Genomic DNA, 20,058 nt, shown 5'->3' with positions numbered 1-20,058 from the left:
GTATGTGAACCCACGAGGCACTTGGTTCATCAAAAACCTACAATGGTAAACTTTTGTGCTGTGTTAGGGTGTTCTAACAAAGCTGATGGGAAAGGTGAAAAGAAGTCTTTCTACAGAATACCAGCTGTGATTGAGACACAAGCAAACCAAGGAGCTTTCTGCCAGGAGACAGAGAGAGGATTTAGCTGCTTTATGCAGAGCGGATCTGAATACTTCAAGTCTATTTTGTTACTGGTAAGTCACTAGGCTAGAGTGTTGTAGAACATTTTTTTAAATGTCTAAATTAGATTTGAAGTGTGCTCGTGTATTTGGGGGGTACGGGAGTAGGGGGCCAGATGAAGTCCACCTTTGGGGAAAAAAGATCCCCCCCCCCCCCCCCCCATGCTGGCTACGGGCCTGAAATTGCCACTGTTTGTCTTATCCTGCTTACACATAGATACGAGTAAATGATATAAGTATAAGTGATAATGATAAGTAAATGATAAAAAAAAGAACAAAAACCAGTTTACTTTCTTAACTCAGCAATGGATTTGACCTTCTATCTTTGAAAGTTTTTTTGCAAATAACTTAACATTTCCAAGATGATCATAAATTAATTCTAAGAAGATTGAAAGTGTTACAAAACCTGCATCTTATACCTAACTGGTGGGAATGGTGGTGTTACAACTTATCCTGGTGTTACTTTCATACCCGGTGTCTCTCATCTCTGTTGTATTGACTTTCATTTCAAGGCATTATATAAAAAAGGGCCAGTACGTATACGTAGCGATATGTCGTTGGATGTCCCACGCTGTCCCATAATGCAGTGCGATTACCACTGCTGTTTACTGGATGACGTCATTTTCGTTATATACCTGGGTGCACGTGAAACTCCCACACCACTCGGTTGGATCGCGACTCTCTTGTGGATTGGCCTGCTGTTACGCTTGGACCATTGAAACAACATTGAGAAAAACACTGGACCACGCTACATTTTCATTCATCCCTGGACATCTGGTACGTACCATTATTCAGTCACTATTAATAAAGGGAAGTTCGAATACAATTTCAAGCAGTTTAAGAAGTTATGATGAACTTCAGTCATATCACGCGTTGGAGAAATTTCCCTCAACTAGTATCCATTTGAAACAACAACAATGCAGATGCATTATTCAGTCGAAAAACGAGTCGAAGTAGTTGTCTTGTTGGAGTGAAAACTTAGCGTTGGTGTGAAAACTTAGCGTTTAAATCGAGCATGTAGGCCTAGGTCGCATGTCGTTTTGAGCTGACCTGTTCTTTTGTGTAGCCTCATTATTGTCTCATTATTGTCTTCATGCTACATTTTATTCTATCAGGTGTCTACCTTAGCCCTTTGTGGAGGAACCGACGTAGGGGTCACAGTGAGGCGGATGCTGCGTAGCCTCCTGGTCAACAGCTTGGCCAGCCAATTTAACTGGGCTGGAAAGGGGGAAAAAACTGCGTTTAAGGACACCAAGATCCATGATGTCCTGTTTGGTAGGTTATGCATGTGCACAAAGCTGTAAAAGATGGTAAAATAGTAAGCTGTCGCAAGTACTTGCACACTACTTCTAAACGTTCTTTGATAACTTCTTCACTAACTGTAACATTACAATTATAACAACAACGGCAAACATATTGTGAAAGATGCAAAGGATTAAAAAGGATTAAGAAACTCACCAGGCGCCTTACTCAGAAAAAGCAGGTGTGCAGGCAAGTCCAGGGAGGCTGACTGAGTGACGAACGGTCCGGTAGTGGCATTTCTATTTCCGCTTTGTGTCAATGGGGAAATTAAAATGTGTGGGGGTTTTTTAATCCCGTTTAAATTGTCACAAGATTCACATCTATGGTTTCTGATTTTTACATATATTTTCTGTACTAGTACCATTACTTGCCACCTACCACTAGAGTGTGACGTGCATAGTCTTAACAACTCAAACTTTAACAATTATCACCATGCAAAGTCTCAATGTTGTTTTGTTCTTTTTCTTTCAGATGCTCTACAAAAGCAGCTGCCAGGGAGCACACACGCTACTTTTAGTGACGCAATCAAGAAGTGGCTTAAGTATGCGCCAGAGAGAGAGGGAGGGATGAGGAGACGTGAGGTAGGGTGGCATTTAGAAACCCATAGCCTACTGCTGACTTTCTTTATCAATGCTGCATCAAATTAATTTTGGTTATGTTTTTCTGTTTCCATGTACAGGTGTCTGCGCCGCAGGAGGAATAGGGCACAATTATAAATTATAAATAAATCATAAAATGTTTCTAAGAACTTGTTCAAGTGTGTTCTGTTCCTTATAAATGTTAAAAGTTATGCCTCATTAGATAGCTTGACAAACATTAGGAGAGGTGCATTGTTGCATGCATTTTTATATCCTGTTGTACATAAAACAGGACGTAGCCTACGCACATTGATATAAATTAAGTTTCACTTTCATGGTTGAAGTATGCATGTGTGTGTTCATCCTAGGCAAGAGCCCCGATGCTTTATTGTTAGCTAGTTTAATTTAGCCTGTTTTGCTTAATTTATAGCCTTCCTGTTGTACATAAAACAGGAAGTAAAGTTGGATGAATCATCGCCGAAAATTAAACTATAAATCGACCGAAATCCGTAGTTGAATAAAGGGTGAAAGGGGGTCTATTCTCTGTCGGCCACCATCCACTTTTCAACGTCGTTTCAACACAAACTCGTATGAGCAAAGCGGTGTTGAATCAACGCCGGTGATCCACGATGATTCGCCGGTGTATGGTCGAATCAACGCCCTTTTGCTATCTGGGAATTGATTTGCTGCTTGAGTTAGTCTACAACTCTAATCAGAGAGACAGGTTACACAGTGACGGTAGGCTTGACTCAATGCTATCCCAGAAATCCTTCCTGTAATATGCAAATTTGGCCGCCTCTGATTGGACAGCCAAATTTGCATATTACAGGAAGGATTTCTGGGATAGCATTGAGTCAAGCCTACCGTCACTGTGTAACCTGTCTCTCTGATTAGAGTTGTAGACTAACGCAAGCAGTAAATCACTTCACTCATGGTTCTCTTGCTAGCTGGGTGTGAACTGCGAGTCAGAGTGATCAAAGGATTTCCCGTTAGGGTGATCAATGGCGAATTTAAGATGCTATTCCTCACTCAATCTGGTAATCTGACTCTCTCTGCAAATTTAGACATCTTAAAATGTTTTTATTAATGCCAAATAAAATATCTAGCACAAATTATATATGACAGACATAAATTAATAATTTATAATCTTTATTTCAAACACGTTTTTAGTTAGCGGGACTGCAGCTTATCACTGTTCCCGCCCGCGCCGCATATGTGCACTCCTGCTCCCGCCCGCACGCGCATATGTACACTTCCGGTCGTGCCCGCAATGAGCTTTCAAAATTTGTCCCGCGCCGCACTGCTTTGTGGCGGGTCCCGCGGGACTCCCATGGGAGTGCAGGGCTCTAGCTTGGGCTCCTGGAGGGTCTCATAAGAAGAAGACACACTGCATGTTGAATCCAATAGGGTAATCTATTCCGTAGTAGGGTGCCGGGGAATTCCAGTCAGACTCCAGCCGGAAATATGAGGCGAGGGGCTGAGTCAGGGAAACCCGGAAGTGGCGTGGAATCGCTTAGACTATTGAAAAACTTCTGCTACATCCATTGTAAGGCGAAATATTCTGTCAGGTATGCAGATGTAATCAGTTTAATAATAATGTGTATATACAGTGAACCAATATACACACAGGCAAACAATCCAAAACGGCAGGCTAGATCAAAAACGTGAAAACAGGCAAAAGGGTCGGTCGAGGCGAGAACAGGAACCCAAGAACACGCGTAATTAGGCTCGAGAGTGCGTACACACGTATCGTAATACTTCGCGCTGATCATGCAGCAGCACAGTCCTTAAATAGGTGCACACATACAGTAGGTCCTTAATTAAGTTCAGGTGCGCATCGTTAACAGCGCACGTGCTGGAGTCCGCTCGACACGCGGCACGAGGCGTGCCTTCAGGTGCACGTGCCACAGCGCGCAGGACTGACATTTATAGACAGATACATGTTTATGTTACAAGCATAAAAAAAAGTAGGATTGTTGAAGCTTGAGGTCATAGAAAAATTTTGTAATAACAAGAAGTTCAATTTATATAGCGCCTTTCTCAAAACCCAATGTCGCTTTACAATTATAGGGGGAAGTCCACCAAATAGTGGTCAGGATGTCATGTAATGTCCATTTGGGGAATCTCAGTACTAATAAATGTTTTTATTTTTTTCGAGGTGCAGTTTCTATCAAATCCTGTGCTCTGACTGGCTGGCAAGTGGGTCCGTATCCTACGGTACGGACCCCGGTTACGGACCTCTGGCGACTCGCTCGTTCACAACAACAAAAAACAGTAGCAATTTTTGTCAACATTTATCTTTTTTATAAGATTTATTTATATGATTTTTATCAAAAATCGTATAAAATTTTGCCAGCATTTCTCAGCATAATAGCATTAATTTTACATCATGGATAGCGATAATCAGTCTTCACAGCGAAAGTGAGTTTTACTACCCTGAGGAAGACAAAATAAAATAAAACATTTCAGGAGAAAGCTAAAAAACCTGCATCTTGCTAACGCCGAGCAAAAACATGGCTGAATCCTGAATGACTCAATTTTGTATAAATAGGGGACTACATAGGCGGCAAAATGTAGTTTTTTTTTTCCTGCCATGGAAGTGCACTTGTATACCGAGGAGGAAGCAATTTGCATTACAGCCGTGAATGAGGATTCAAAATGGCTGTTCGCCTCTGCTCGGCTCGGTTTTCCCTTTCGGGCGCTCTCGTTTTCTGTTAGAATTTGGTAAAGAAAAAATAAATATATTATTTACCAGCTTAAGGTCAGTCTGTATGGCGAAATACCGTGATCTTGGCCTTGAATACTGATGTCGGCCCAGAGGGCCTCGGTGAGTACTTTCAAGACCTCTGTCACAGTATTTCACAATACGGACCTCCTAGCTGGTAAATAACACACACATATGTCTTTGCTTCTCATTTGAATATTATTAATAGTTCCAACTGTTTTTAAATGCTTCTTAGGGGTCATGCTTCTTTTAAACGATTAGATTAGGGATAAAATTAGTTCATGTTTAAAGTCTTTAAATTTCTGTAAAGCTGCTTTGCGACAATGTCTATTGTTAAAAGCGCTATAAAAATAAACTTGACTTCTTACACTGACAGCAATCAAGAAAAAACATGACCTGTTTTTTCATACATTCGTAAATTCAAAATAGGCCACCGAAACCCAAATTCAGCATTTATGTAAGCTGCGTCTGAATACACCCCACATAAATATTGATGTCATTTTTTTACTTAAACTGCACACTTAAGATGCCAATTCTGAATATGGCCCTATAAAACAGAAAATAGAAAACACATTTGCTACAGTTTGTTTTTAAAGGGAATTTGAGGAATTTAATTCATTTGTTTTCTTCTTAACATATTTATTCATTTGATTTATTCATAACACTTGTAATTTTTAAAGTCTTTAGCACTCTTTACCAGGTTATTAAATGCACTGATCATCACAAAATTACATATGTAGTACCATACTGCACTGTGGCACAGCTTCACAGCTCCAGGGTCCCCAGTTCAGTCCTGAGCTCAGGTTATTATAGGTCTTTTCCACCAAGATGGTGTCAGTGTCATTGCCGGTGCAGAGCCAGTTCTGCCTTGGTGACTTATGAGAACTTGGCCTGCAATTCAACAGGTTTGAGAACCGAATGTGACATAGCAGAAGTTGAAATGCTACCAAGGTTACATTTGCGAGAAAATGTCACATCTGTGTGTGTGTGTCTCATCTCATCATCTCTGGCCGCTTTATCCTGTTCTACAGGGTCGCGGGCAAGCTGGAGCCTATCTCAGCTGACTATGGGCGAAAGGTGGGGTACACCCTGGACAAGTCGCCAGGTCATCACAGGGCTGACACATAGATACAGACAACCATTCACACTCACATTCACACCTATGGTCAATTTGTCAATTTAGAGTCACCAGTTAACCTAACCTGCATGTCTTTGGACTGTGGGGGAAACCGGAGCACCCGGAGGAAACCCACGTGGACACGGGGAGAACATGCAAACTCCGCACAGAAAGGCCCTCGTCAGCCGCGGGGCTCGAACCCGGACCTTCTTGCTGTGAGGCGACAGCGCTAACCACTACACCACCGTGCCGCCCTGTGTGTGTGTGTGTGTGTGATTAAAAGAAATAAGAAGAGGCAGACAGAAAAAGAGAGAGGGGGAAAAGGCTGCTGAATTTTAAAAATTATTTTATAGCCTTCATCCAAAAGATGATAATAATCTATAGTTTTTGTCAAATGAACTGATCACTGTGGAGCCATTGAAAGGCATGGCAAGAAAAAAAAACCCCTAAAAAACAAGAAACAAAATAAAACAAAACAACCCCCCAAATAAATAAATAAAGAGAGAGAGAGAGAGAGAGAGAGAGAGAGAGTAGAGGAAAAGAAAAAAAAACCTTTTTGATTTGAGTATAGTTTCATAGAGTGACTTATTTTATTAGCTGTACATCCTGCTCCTGATCATTAAGATGGAAACATGTACAAAGAGGCAATTGTAGGACAGCCACATATTTATACTTCATATGAAAGGAAAAGTTTATTCCTTTCACTGTTTTTTTTTTCGACGTGTCATTGCTTTTGAGAAGCCTCATGTTTTATAATGCAATAAAGTGTTTGAAGTTCAAGTTTATCAGAATGGCAGCAAATGTTTTTGTGGTAGTCCCTCCCATAGCTACTGACATCAGTGGTTCCAACTTTGGAGCCACTTTGTGGTATCAGTCATTTTTCAGTCAAAATACGAGGAACTGGTTCTAGATTCGGCATTGGCATCACATCAGGGAAAAGTGTGATTGCTGTGTAAGTTTCCTCTGGATCCCAAAAACATGTCAGTAGGGGAGTAGCTACTCTAAATTGACCTTAGGTGTGAATGTTTATGTGCACAGTGTCCTGTGATGAACTGTCTTGTACCCAGCGTTCCCAGGATAGGCTCCTGACCATGAAAACAAATAAATGCCATTTGTTTCATGATCACAAAATTAAGAGACTTTTTCTAAACTGAAAATGTAATAATCTATGAAGCTTGCTGTGATCAGCAACAACTAGCCCCCCGACTGTACACCTGATGCCAAAGAACTTCAGTATCTGCCTGGATCTGTAAGTACATTGAGTTCAGCTCTCTATGGCATTGCTGGTGCTGTGCTTTCAGGGGTTGCTGCAGTTAACCTCTCTTTAGAGTGTATTTCTTGATACTCAGCTACCCCTGGGAAGCACACTATAGAGACATGACACCTGTCTGTGACACCTGTCTGTAACTCCTCTGCCACTAGCCAACCCCTGAGCCAATGAGAGTGTAGACGCCAGCTTGTTTACACACGAAAAGAGAGTTGTTGAAATTGGAGCAAAGCAAATGATGAGAGGGAACCTTGTTAGATAATTAAGACAACTCATGACCTCAAACAGTCTCCATTTCCAATAATAATGGTAGCTGCAAAAAAAGAAAGAAAGAAATCACAATGCAGTGTTAGAAGACACACTTATCCAGAACTGTTCCCCACTTTGTATGCATTTCATCTAAGCACTTATTTTCTGAGTAACAAGATATGTGTTAATCAACAGAAGCCCTGCACAGTGACGTATAGTGAGGCCTGTTCCTCTGTATGGTGTTATCAATATCATCAAATTCAGATCCTTTGCTCCTGCCAGTGCTGCCTTCACTGCATTTCTATGAAATGTAGATTCTTTCCACTTTAAATGCAAAGTAGTAACCCAGAGGCACAGTAACAGTGGTGCAGTAACAGGAGAAACAGGCACTGGTCCAAACTGCAAGGAGGCCATAAATTGAGTGCTTAAAAGCTTTGTTTTCACAGGAAGCACTTGCTTAAGATGTTGTAAAATGTGCTCCTGGCCCTGTCACCACATTAGAGCACAGACCTTAACCTTGACAATCCAGTACAATATCTTCCCCACTAGATCAAAGGGCAAGTGTGCCTACACTGTTTCATAACTCTGCTAAGAGAAACAGAGGCAAATATCACACAACCATACAACCTGAACAACTACCAAATGAAATAACTAAAGAGTGATCTCCCTGTTCTAATTAAAATAAATATTGTTTTAATCATTGTACTCTCACATTATTGTGCATGGACGAGGGAACTGTTTTTTTTTTTTTTCACAGCATCAGAAAGACAGCTGGATCAAGGCACTCCATGATGATCTCATCGGCCAGATCTGAAATGCAGGGGCTTTTGGATAATGTCTTTGTCAGGATAGATCATTCACCACTTGCTCATAGTTTGTCAGTAGCAGGAGGACACATGTGGCTGGACTATTCCAAATAAAGTTTTTGAAAAGAGCTGTTCAAGGTGACAGGCAGTAACGATGTCTGGGTGGGTGAAGGATGGGGGTTGGAGAGTGTAATTGTGTAGTGTGCCATGCTTTTAACCACTGCTCGGAGTGACAGGTGAATAGCAGATCTGTGGGTCAAACTGAAATCCTGTACCAAGGGGCATCTGCAGGCAGCCTGAGAACATATAACTGGAGGGCAGATATGTCTTAATTAGCCTGAGCTGTTCAGCTTGGCCATATCAGCACCCGGGTTTAGAACTTTAATTGGTTGTTACTTAAAAAAGACATTCATTTGTTTCTCGACTGTGAGACTACATTAGTTGTATGACTGTACTGTTAAAATGAATTTGTCACATTTTCAAATGTAAACAATTTTATGTTTACACTCTCTTTCTTGTAATGTTTGTATAACAGTGATTGCTAACAAGTTATACTAGCACTGGAGGTAATTAACACTAAATACACAAAATACATGGTATTAAATGCAAATGTACTCTGACCTAAGAATGAACTGAACCAGCAGCAGAGTTGCTACACATATTAAGTGCTCTCAAGTCTTCAATCTGGCAAATAGTGTTTAGTGTTCATCTTCAGTATTCAGCCAAAACCGCTTTACACATTGTTACCATACATCTTAATGCAGGTGGGCTTTAGGGATAGACTTGTGAAAGCATATCAAATGAATTACTAACCATTAATACGTTATGAGTGTTCCTCTGACGTGCTGCACCATGTCAGGGCCAGAAAGTTAATGGCCATAAATTATTTCCATGACAATCTCTCTGTGGATATGCAAGCACTTCTCTGTGTCGACTGGGAGCGATTTTGTAACCCACACAGTTGTACAGCAGTAATGGAACACGCCTCGCCTGAAAACTATGGGTCCACATTAACCTTTCAAGCTTAGGCCTGGAGTTTGAGTGGGGGCCACCATGCAGGAGGGGCCCTGCTGAAAGATCGCGCAAGCCAGCTGCCTTCAGTTATTTTTAAAGAAGCATTTGTCCCTTCTACTCCCCTGGTGACTGGCTCAGCTAACTATCCATCCCAAAATGCCAGACACTGCCGAACGCACCTTTTGGCTCTTTATACTATGCTCTAAAAGAACAGGCAGCTGGATAGCTCTTGCATGGGAGGCACAACATTTTCTCAGCTCATTGGATGGTGTGTGAACACTTGAATTCTTATGTCTATCTTTGTCATTATATACCAATACACCATGGATTTCAATACACCATGGATCTAACAATCCCTCATGTGCCTTCAACTGTTGCAGCTTACCTATGAAATAGTGTTCCACTAAAAAGTCACTCAACTGAAAACATTCTTCTCTCAATAATCCAGCAAAGAAATACTTTCAACATCAGGAAGAAGGATAGCAGAGCTTTGCTTATTTTTGCTTCTATTTATTGTACATTAGTATATGTGTGCAAGTATATGTGCATGTGTGTGTGTGTCTGTGTGCACCCATAACCCACGTGGATTTAACTCTAGGCTAGTTTTCTTATAAAAGCAACAGTTGTAGTCACTTTTGCCAGCAGTGCATTGTTCCGTGTTTACAGTATTGCCTTGGCAGCTTTGTGTATATGCAATAAATGGGCCACTTGAAAACTAACAAAACTAATGTTTTGTTTTATTCTATATATTTTTAAAGCTAAAGGCCTAATGAATATGAGCAATGAATATGCGCAGACTTTGGATGAGCATATCATCATGTGAGTGTTCTGTCCTTCTACACAGCTCAGCTCAATACCCTGAGTAAACATGAGTTACAGCTCAAATATCAGCCCTAGATCTGCAAACAATGAAGCCTATAACCTCATTAAAAATTTGTTTATTTTCATCACTGTGGCAGGCACACTGGCACTTAAAATCTGTCAGCGTTATGAAATGTCAAACGATTGTGCCATGGCATGATTGTGCCATTTTTCAACAAAAATATGGCCTATTGTGCATAAATAAATACCAGAGCCTGGTATGGAATTATAAAAATGTCACCACAAACCAACAAGTGCAGCTGATGCATATTAAGTTGCTGCAGCATGAGAAAAATGAAAAGAAAAATGTGACACTTAAGAGTCATTAAAATTGTATGATGTTGTTCTGCATGCAAGTCAAATATGAATATGACTTCTTCTCTTCACAGTGGAGAGGAAGAATAAACAATGCAAACTGCCACACAGCTTGGTCCATAAAGGTCTCTAGAATAATGTTTACATCTAAACTGATCTGTCATCAGCCAAAGCCATGTATGGGTTTACTGCCTGGACCCGTTCAGCTCTGCTCAAATAAACCCGAGAAACAGAGAACAAAATAGAGAGAGAAACATTCCATTCTGCTGTTTCCTGATTTTTTTGTGATGTGCTTTCTCTACAGTGTCAAGCAAAAGTACAGCTCTGTGTCCCCACTAGAATAATATTTGAATTGATTGTGTTTTGACTTAATTTCAGTTCAAACCATCCAATAATTTGATTTAATTTCAGTTCAAACCATCCAGTATTGGGTAGGATTTTTTTTTATAATGGTATCTTAGAAAGATGTACAGATAAGACAGATTGTAATTATGTTTTGCAGATTAGGCACAGCTTTATTGTACAGAAAAAGCAAGAAATATTGACCATGTTTGACCAGTGTCAGTGCATATAACTAAATAAGACTAAATGTCAGAATGTTGCTCAAGTATGTCTGTAATTTAATAAATATTTATTACACTATTTGTCTTTTCTGAAATATATTTATATATCAGTGTAATAAAGCATTTATTTTTGTAAATAAGTGATAATGTAAATATCTTTGTGAGAAAATTATTATAACTTCTGTTTTTGAAAGAAAAATATTAAACCTCCAGAATATGCATCCTATTTGTACAGTATCAGTCAAAAGTTTGGACACAACTACTCATTCATAGATTTTCTGTATTTGGACTATTTTCTACATTGTACAACAATACTGAAAGAACATCAAAACGATGAAATAACATATGGAACAAATATGGAATTATGTGGTAAATGAAAAAAGTGTAAAAAAAAAAAAAAGTGTTTCATATTTTTCTTCAAAGTAGCCACTGTGTAACTTGATGACGCTTTGGACACTATTGGCATTATCTTAACCAGCTTCATGAGGAATGCTTTTCAGTTAATAAAAATAAAGAAAAACCACTGAATTAGGTGTGTCCAAACTTTTGACTGGTACTGTATGTGTAAGTATTAATAGAATAGAATCTGTAGTAGACTATCTGTTACTTTGTTATTCCCACATCTGTTACTATACAGGGGTGTTGCAAATGCTGTGGAAAAACAAAACTTCCGCTTAACTGATTTTAGCAAATACATATGGTAAGGTGCTGACGATGAGCATCTGTAATTAAATTCTGTAGCCCAAAATGTGAGGTGTTTCAGCACCAGTCTGAATTACATCAGTGGAGTCAGTGACTGTGTGTGTGTGTGTGTGTGTGTGTTCTCTTATAAGCAGCTCTATGCTGCCCTCTTTTGGCTTTAGGAAGTTATGTGGTTAAGTCTTGTGGTTACCAGTTGGGGATAAGAGAACGGTTCCATGGTTGGTAAAAGACAGAGATTTTGACACAGAAATAAGTCAATCAACATCTAATGCCCATGATATTTGGAGTAAACACTTCCATTAACAATTCAATTCACACCAAGTCTGACCTGCATAATAGAGAAATGTACACTATGTTTGGAGTGAGCTATGAAAAGGATCGGAAAAGGGATTATATTGAAAGCGCCAACATTTCCAAAGTGGATATTGTATAGACTTTTATTTGTTTCAATGCCCATTCAAAATACTGGTGTGACGAATCCATTACCCTTTGCTGTCCCAGCCATCTTGGCTGTCTCATTTGAGTGCTGATGTCCCCTTATAGACAAGGCTGATCTGACCTTCTCTCCACCACAGTGGGAAATGCTATGCACTCAGGGATTGGAGCCCATTCCAGTAACCCTTCTTTGAACCTTCACACCAAGCCTGTTGTGAAAAACATCTGCCACCAGGAACAACCCTCTCTGGGAGGCCTCAAGTGTGAAAGACACAGAGAAGTGCACAGAGAAGGAAAGGGAGAAACAGTGATCCTGTTTTGCACTTGTTATTAGTGCTGCTTATTAGTGGTACTTAGCAAACTCTGTGCTTCGAACTAATAAAGGCAGACAAAAGCAGCATTAACAGGGCTGCTACTGAGGAGAGAAAAGAAAAAAACAGCTTTCTTGATTTAGATCTTCCTTAGCATTCCACCAAGAGCTGAATTCAGGATGAGATGAGGGTAAGAATCATGGCCGTCCTGCAAGCATTCAGACAGCTATGAGACCATTGAGCAATTGTGACCATCCTGTGAGCATATGGGTGCAAAGAGTGAATTATGTAAATAGGAGGAGCAGCTTGTGCAGTTGTATAGATAGTTTTCACATGACATCACAGAGTCGGGGATTCCCTGGTGGCGGCCATCTTGGAGGGCTAGCTTACCGTATGGGTCACTGAGCACACATTGTAGCGCGCGAGTTACATTCATTTATATATTATTTACATTTATAGTTACATCACTACTATTTAAAGCTAGCAATGGTGCACACCTGTTGTATTCACGGCTGTTGTAATAGGTCAAATGATGAAGTCAAGCGGAGCTTTTATGGAATTCGCACTGTACGGGAGCACGAAGGCGAGCAAACAAACTCAGCATACAAAGGAGAAATCTATGGCTTGCGAGAATCAACCGCAAGGATTATCAGCCTTCCAAACACAGCAAAGTCTGCTCCGATCATTTTATAAGTGATAAGTTGTTTAAATAAACAATCAATTGTGTTTAAGTTTGTTTTTGGAAACCAAAACATCATGTAAACAATCTCTGGAGAATGTCTAACTGGAACCGCTTGAGTGTACGTTTACATTGTAATGTATACTTAATATCGCTCGTTTGTCACGTTTCTATTTGAAACTTGTCACTTCACTCACGCAAGGGTCATTTTTGAAAAACATTTTAGGTCTATTCTGTATGATTTAATTTGTGTTTGGGATGCAAACAGCATGCCTTTTGGCGGATGCCGCCTGAATCGCGCAGATCCGGGGGGTTTTTTAGGGGGGGCATTGGAGTGTCTGATTATAATTTCAAAGTAAATTCTGTATTAAAATTACTAAATAAGCAAATCTGTTACAGTCCATGAAACAGGAAGTATAAGGATGAGAAAAAAAAACAGTTTAAATCGGGAAGCTGCGCACATTTGTGCAGCCCGAGCGGTGTGCAGGACTGTGCAAATGTGCGCAGCTTCCCTATTTAAACTGTTTTTTTCTCATCCTTATACTTCCTGTTTCATGGACTGTAACGGATTTGCTTATTTAGTAATTTTAATACAGAATTTACTTTGAAATTATAATCAGACACTCCAACGCCCCCCCTAAAAAAAACCCTGGATCTGCGCGATTCAGGCGACATCCGCCAAAAGGCGCGCTGTGAATATATAAAGTTGTATATATCAGACAGCCTTTAAAGTTTGATGAAGTCAGTTTCAGGCTTTGGAGCAGGCTTTGGCAGTTTCAGGCTTTGGCAGCCCTGCATAGTCACTTGAAAATGCATCTTTGTCCACTTCGTAGGGGTCAAGTCCCCCAATCAAGGCCAGTTTGGCTGCATACCATTGTCGTGAGATGTCGTCTAATGTATCTATATACTTCTGTTTGCTTGATTTTGCCGACATTGATCTTTATTTTAGAAAACTGACTATATAACTTCATAAATTCGTCTGAGATAACGTAGCCAGTAGTGGCAATGGTCCGTTTTGTTTGCCCTCCAAGATGGCAGCTGGGGGGCGTTCCCCGGAATGCCGTGACGTCAGTGAAAACTATCTATTCAACTTGCTTACAGACGTCTGTATGTGGTAGGTCACCACCCCTTTTTCACAAAACAAAATCTCTCTGTCACACTTTACACTACACATTAACAAGTCTACTCTTTATTATCCACAGAGTAATAAAGAGTAATGAAGGCAGAGGAGTTTTTTTGTTTGATGATACTTTTTAAAATAAACATACAAAAATCAACTGGTGGGTCCCCCCCCCATTATATGAAAACAACTGAAGAAACCCTAAGACTCTGTGTGTCTGTGTGAGTGTTGTTTGTGAAGTTCTGTAAGCTTTTATAGATTTTTTTTTTTTTTTTTTTGCTGATATCATTTTCCACCTTAAAATCTCAAGAGCCTCACCTTCGCAATTTTTTTTTTGTTCCTCTGGATCCTAACAAGATTATTTTTGTTTGTTTTTGTTAAGCCTGTGGGGTTTTCTAAAATAATTAAAACATAGCTGTAATACAGTTACATCATTAAATATTCACATGTGGTGGTCAGCCATGCATGGTTGTCTCTCTGAGGTCTTTTCACATGCTAAGTGTTAATAAACTCCCAGAAGAAATCTGACTTGATTGAAATCTCCCATGGACCGCAGTGGTTCGGGCCTGTCGAGGCAGAGTGCACTCACCGTAATTGTTCCTGATGCGCTCATACTAATTACCAGCACCCTGAGTAGTCTCCCAAGATTACAGCAAGCTGTCACAAACAATGCACCAGTCACACAGTACCGCACCAAGGGACAGAGGTCTGTCACTTTTTATTGTTGCTCCACTTGCCATGACAGTGACGACCCACTGAATATGAGGTTAATTTTGGCTGCCATAAACCTCCCCAGATGTACAACGCTCTGCTGAGGTTTCACCACATTCCTAAAAGAAATCAAATTAAATACATTTTTTGTCTGACACCTCCTACTTGGTTTTAACAGGTTGGATAAATAGGATTTGACATTGTTTCTGAAGAGTGGAACTTCCTTAATCTACCCAGCAAACCACAGAGAATGTCTCTGGTGACCTTGTATAGAGGCATGTAGATGAACTGGTAAAGGATTGATTTCAAGAAAAGAATGCTATTAGTACAGTGGAGATACAGTATACTCGTGTATTAGTCAAATCTGTCATACTGGCCTAAATGATCACATCAGCAGTCTAAAAATGCTTGTGTGTGTGTGTGTGTGTGTGTGTGTGTGTGTGTGTGTGTGTGTGTGTGTGTGTGTGTGTGTGTTCTTGCACCTTTGTTTTTGATAGTAAAAGGAATACTGCTGTCTTGCTGTCAAAAGAGAGCGTAGAAGAGATGAAGATAAAAAGAGTGAAGATAGAAGCATTGCTTTGTTCCATAAGACACTTCCAATGACTCCTACACAGAACTGAAAACAAGTCAGCTGTTTGGACCTCTCAAGAGTCTCTGAACATATCACATACTCAACACACTGCCATGAATAAGTCTCATCTCATCTAATCTCATCTCATTATCTCTAGCCGCTTTATCCTGTTCTACAGGGTCGCAGGCAAGCTGGAGCCTATCCCAGCTGACTACGGGCGAAAGGCGGGGTACACCCTGGACAAGTCGCCAGGTCATCACAGGGCTGACACAGACACAGACAACCATTCACACTCACATTCACACCTACGGTCAATTTAGAGTCACCAGTTAACCTAACCTGCATGTCTTTGGACTGTGGGGGAAACCAGAGCACCCGGAGGAAACCCACGCGGACACGGGGAGAACATGCAAACTCCGCACAGAAAGGCCCTCGCCGGCCACGGGGCTCGAACCCGGACCTTCTTGCTGTGAGGCAACAGCGCTAACCACTACACCACCGTGCCACCCATCATGAATAAGTCACATATGAAAATGTGAATTTATTAACATATGAATTTATGTGTGCTTTCATTCGAGTGGTTAGGTTCAAAAACTGATAAGTGCCAAAAGATTTAAGAATGCGCCAATGTCATATTTCAAGTATATTTTATATGGTTCCACTCTTTGTGTGGGGAATCAATTATGTTGATATATCAGTTATAGGGAATAGTGCAGATGGTGCAGTGTGTGTAGTTTTATATGTAGTGTTAGACCATCTGCATGTCCCTATACTTTTATCACTTTCACTGTAGATTAAATTTCCAGTACTCACACTAATTAAACTGACAATAACATCACCATCTGGGTCACCATTACCTACTATTGCCTAATTAAAACACTTTAATTGCACAAACACAGTACAGGTATGCCCAGCCTTGGCACAACACTTCAAATCACTTAGTCTGAAGTAGCATCTTGTGTCCAATTTCCAGAAGTTTCTAAAATATGTTTTAAAATGACACAAAGTGCTGTGAAATTAGAGCATTTAACATAACCCATATACCAAGTGAATATGTTCCTCTTCAGCTCTGACCATGCCTTGATTGTGACTACAGGAACCCAATCAGAGTAGTGAGACAATACTAACTCCAGTGCTGTTCTACCCTGTGTACAAATTCTGAAATCTTTTACATTTCCCTGCACAAAATTCTGCTTTTGTGCAGGGAAATGTAAAAGATCCCCTGTGTATGAAAACTCATGCATTCTATTCAGGGGATGATTTCTCCTGCAGGATGCATGCAAACCTTCTCTTTCTGAGATACCAAATGCCATTACAAATCAAACCTACTTGTTATATAACTAAAATGACAAGTTTGCTGTATGTCATAGTTGTGGTGCAAGAAGCTCTATTTGCTATGTCTACAAAGATTACAGAGCACCCTTTGCCATGATTGTTTGCTTTGTTTTGTTTTTAATGGAATTTAGATCACTGTAATTTTTTTCATCATTATTATTCCATCCAGAAATAGAAATGAGCAAGGAGAGCTTGTGGAAAGAGAGGAAAAAAGAGAAGTGGAAAATAGGAAAAATGATACAGTACAGAAAGGAAAAGAAAATACAATGACAAATGTAAGACAAAAGCACATTCTGACTATTAATAATTAAGGATGAGGTTAGTTAACAAGTTATATGGATAAATATTTTACCACTAGAAGCTGTGGAAAGAGGAAATATTTCTCAGTGTACTCACTTTACACTGGGTCATTCCATAATGGAGTGTGACCAAAAAGGGGAAACTATAGTCAAGGATTTCATTTGATTTCCACCAAGCTGCTAGGGTGGTATTTATTTTGTTGAATTTATAACAATTATATGTCTTTATAGTTTTTTTTAAGACTATAAAAGGGATTCTCTTAATGTCTAGTTCTTGAACTGAATTATCCTGATTATCCTGTCTAGCCATAACTGCTTTGGGTTCCTTTTCCAATGTTGAACAATTCGTGTGATCAAAAATAATAATATAAATTCCAGACTCAAAGCTGGGTGGTGTAGTGGTTAGCACCGTTGCCTCACAGCAAGAAGGTCCTGGGTTCGAGCCCAGAGGCCGACAAGGGCCTTTCTGTGTGGAGTTTGCATGTTCTCCCCATGCCTGCGTGGGTTTCCTCCGGGTGCTCCGGGTTTCCCCCACAGTCCAAAGACATGCAGGTTAGGCTAACTGGTGGCTCTAAATTGACTGTAGGTGTGAGTGTGAATGTGTCAACTCTGTGATGACCTGGTGATTTGTCCAGGGTGTACCCCACCTCTCATCCATAGTCAGTTGGGCTAGGCTCCAGCTTGCCTGCAAGCCTGTACAGGATAAGTGGCTACAGATAACGGATGGATGGACTCAAAGACATCCAAGATGTTTGGGCTTTGCTATGATTGTTGTTCTGGTTGTTCATCCTCCAAAAGCTCATCATTAGCAGTTCCTCACTGCTTTTCTTAGAACTTCTTGTAGATGTGATCATACCATTAGATTTATCACCAATACTTTCAAACACGCCAGAAAATGCTTGGTGTCTTCAGGCTTCATACTTCACATTTAATTAGCAGTCATGAAAGGCATTCAGGAAGAAAAATAGTATGCTCTCAGCATGCTGTCTCTGATGCACATGCTCCTTTGCTGTCTAGAGAGCATGAGACTAATAAATAGACATCTTGCACTGCATTTTACTGTCCACAGTCATTCCAATTTAAAGTAGTTGATACTAGCTACTGTGCTATTGTAACTAGTTATGCCCCAAAATTCTCAAAATCCACCACCATTAGGGCTGTGACTACAAGCACATATTTTATATATTTATATGGAGGGAGAGAGATTTTACCTAGGTAGCATAAGGTAGCTAGCTGCTAGTTAACTAGACATGATAGTGTTAAATGTATTATGCTAGTAATATAATGGTGACAAAATTTATAGTTGATGTTAATGTTACTTTCTACATACATATGTTCTGGTAGCAGATCACTACTAATTAGAATTAATATTCACAGGGGTTTTCATTCTAAATCTAACATACCTGAAGTCAAACCAACATGTCTGATCTTCCAAAGTGTGGACTGTGGCTGAATACCTGCATGGCAAATTCTTTAAAACTTCTTTAGTGTCAAGAGACGCTGACAAAACATGAAAAGAAAAGTGTGTCTCCAAACAGGCAGAGCTGTTTATGGTTTGGCTTTTAAATAATACTACTTAATATAGAAAAATATATAGTTCACTGAGTTAAGATGTAGGAATACAAATTGTAGTATCTACTAATCATATACTTAAAATAAAAATGAAGATACAGCATATACTGTATGTTTCCATAACCTCAATTACACAATTTGTTGTCACATATCTGCTCAACTATACACTCCCAAACACCATTTTCCCTGTTAGCACCATCATGATTATTGATGCCCATTTATCATCAGAGTCAAGAGTGTGCATGGTATGATGAATACTACAATATAAACTAGATTAAATCCCTGTACTGTAGAAAGACACAACGCCTAGTCCTGACACCAAGGAATAGGTAGTGCTGAGAAGGATGTTTTGCCAATTTTCCAGTGCCCTTTAACAGTTCCTTTTTCAGTTCCATTTACTTTTAGCCAGTGCTTTAAGTGGAAAAAAATAAGTGCCAGTACTCCCCATATTCACCCGTTGGCATATGAGTCAGGCAGTCGGTATCAGCCAATTATCAAATAATACATTCTGAATTTCTACAGTAAATAAAAGATAAGAAGACAACTATAGCAACAGGCTCTTCGCTTTTAGCACTAGGGTTAGCTTGCCACTCCCCACCTGCATTTTCTGCCGTGGTAGAATTTGACTGTCGAAGAGCTATGTCATCATCCGACTCCGTTTCGACTCTCATTCTCTTTGTGCCCTTTTGTAGCCATGCCAACATTACTGTCCTGTTTTTGTTTCTTTGTTTTTCCCGTTTGTTGTTTTTGACCTCTCCGTGATCAAGCGAGTGAGCGTCATGTAGTCCCACGAGCGTCAAGAGAGGCAAGCGTTGCATAATGCACCCTGGGTAATGTAGTTTAAATGTCATAATGAATTGCCAAGAGACACTCTAATATTGAGAGGACAGGAAAAGGTACTGTGAGCTTGTGAGAAGTCCCGGTACACCGTAAAAAGTCCCGGTATGTCAGGGGTTAAAATGTAGAAGTGGCAGTACTGTGTACCGGTGCATACCGGCCCACTTAAAGCACTGATTTTAGCACTAGCCATCCACACCTGCTAGGAAGGAAACTGGAAGGAAAATGCAGGTGTGCCATTATTGCCTCTTGGGACAGACTACTTTACTTGAAGACCACAGTATGAAGCTGTGGAAGTGGGCGTTTGAATGGGTAGTGAGCAACACAGGGGCTTTTCTGAGGACGATCCTATCTCCCACTGTGTTCACCTTCTATTATGAATTTAGGTACAACTTAGAGTCCACTACAGATGATTCTGCTATTTTTTGGTGTATGGAAGGGACAGGAGGGGGAGTACAGAATCTTGCCTG

The 20,058-nt window shown here is 40.2% G+C and overlaps 1 long non-coding RNA gene across 1 annotated transcript; it reads left to right on the top strand.

Moving 5' to 3' along the window:
• Positions 1 to 910: 910 nt before the first annotated feature.
• LOC132890087 (uncharacterized) lies at positions 911 to 2,080 on the top strand. The gene is made up of 3 exons (XR_009655148.1): positions 911 to 996; positions 1,335 to 1,494; positions 1,993 to 2,080. It is a non-coding gene; the product is annotated as an uncharacterized LOC132890087 (long non-coding RNA).
• The last annotated feature ends 17,978 nt before the right edge of the window (positions 2,081 to 20,058 follow it).

Source organism: Neoarius graeffei, chromosome 8, assembly GCF_027579695.1.
Source record: "Neoarius graeffei isolate fNeoGra1 chromosome 8, fNeoGra1.pri, whole genome shotgun sequence".
In the NCBI taxonomy this organism is placed as follows: Eukaryota; Metazoa; Chordata; class Actinopteri; order Siluriformes; family Ariidae; genus Neoarius; species Neoarius graeffei.
Note: the sequence above shows the minus strand (reverse complement) of the source record. Positions and strands in the feature narration are given on the sequence as shown.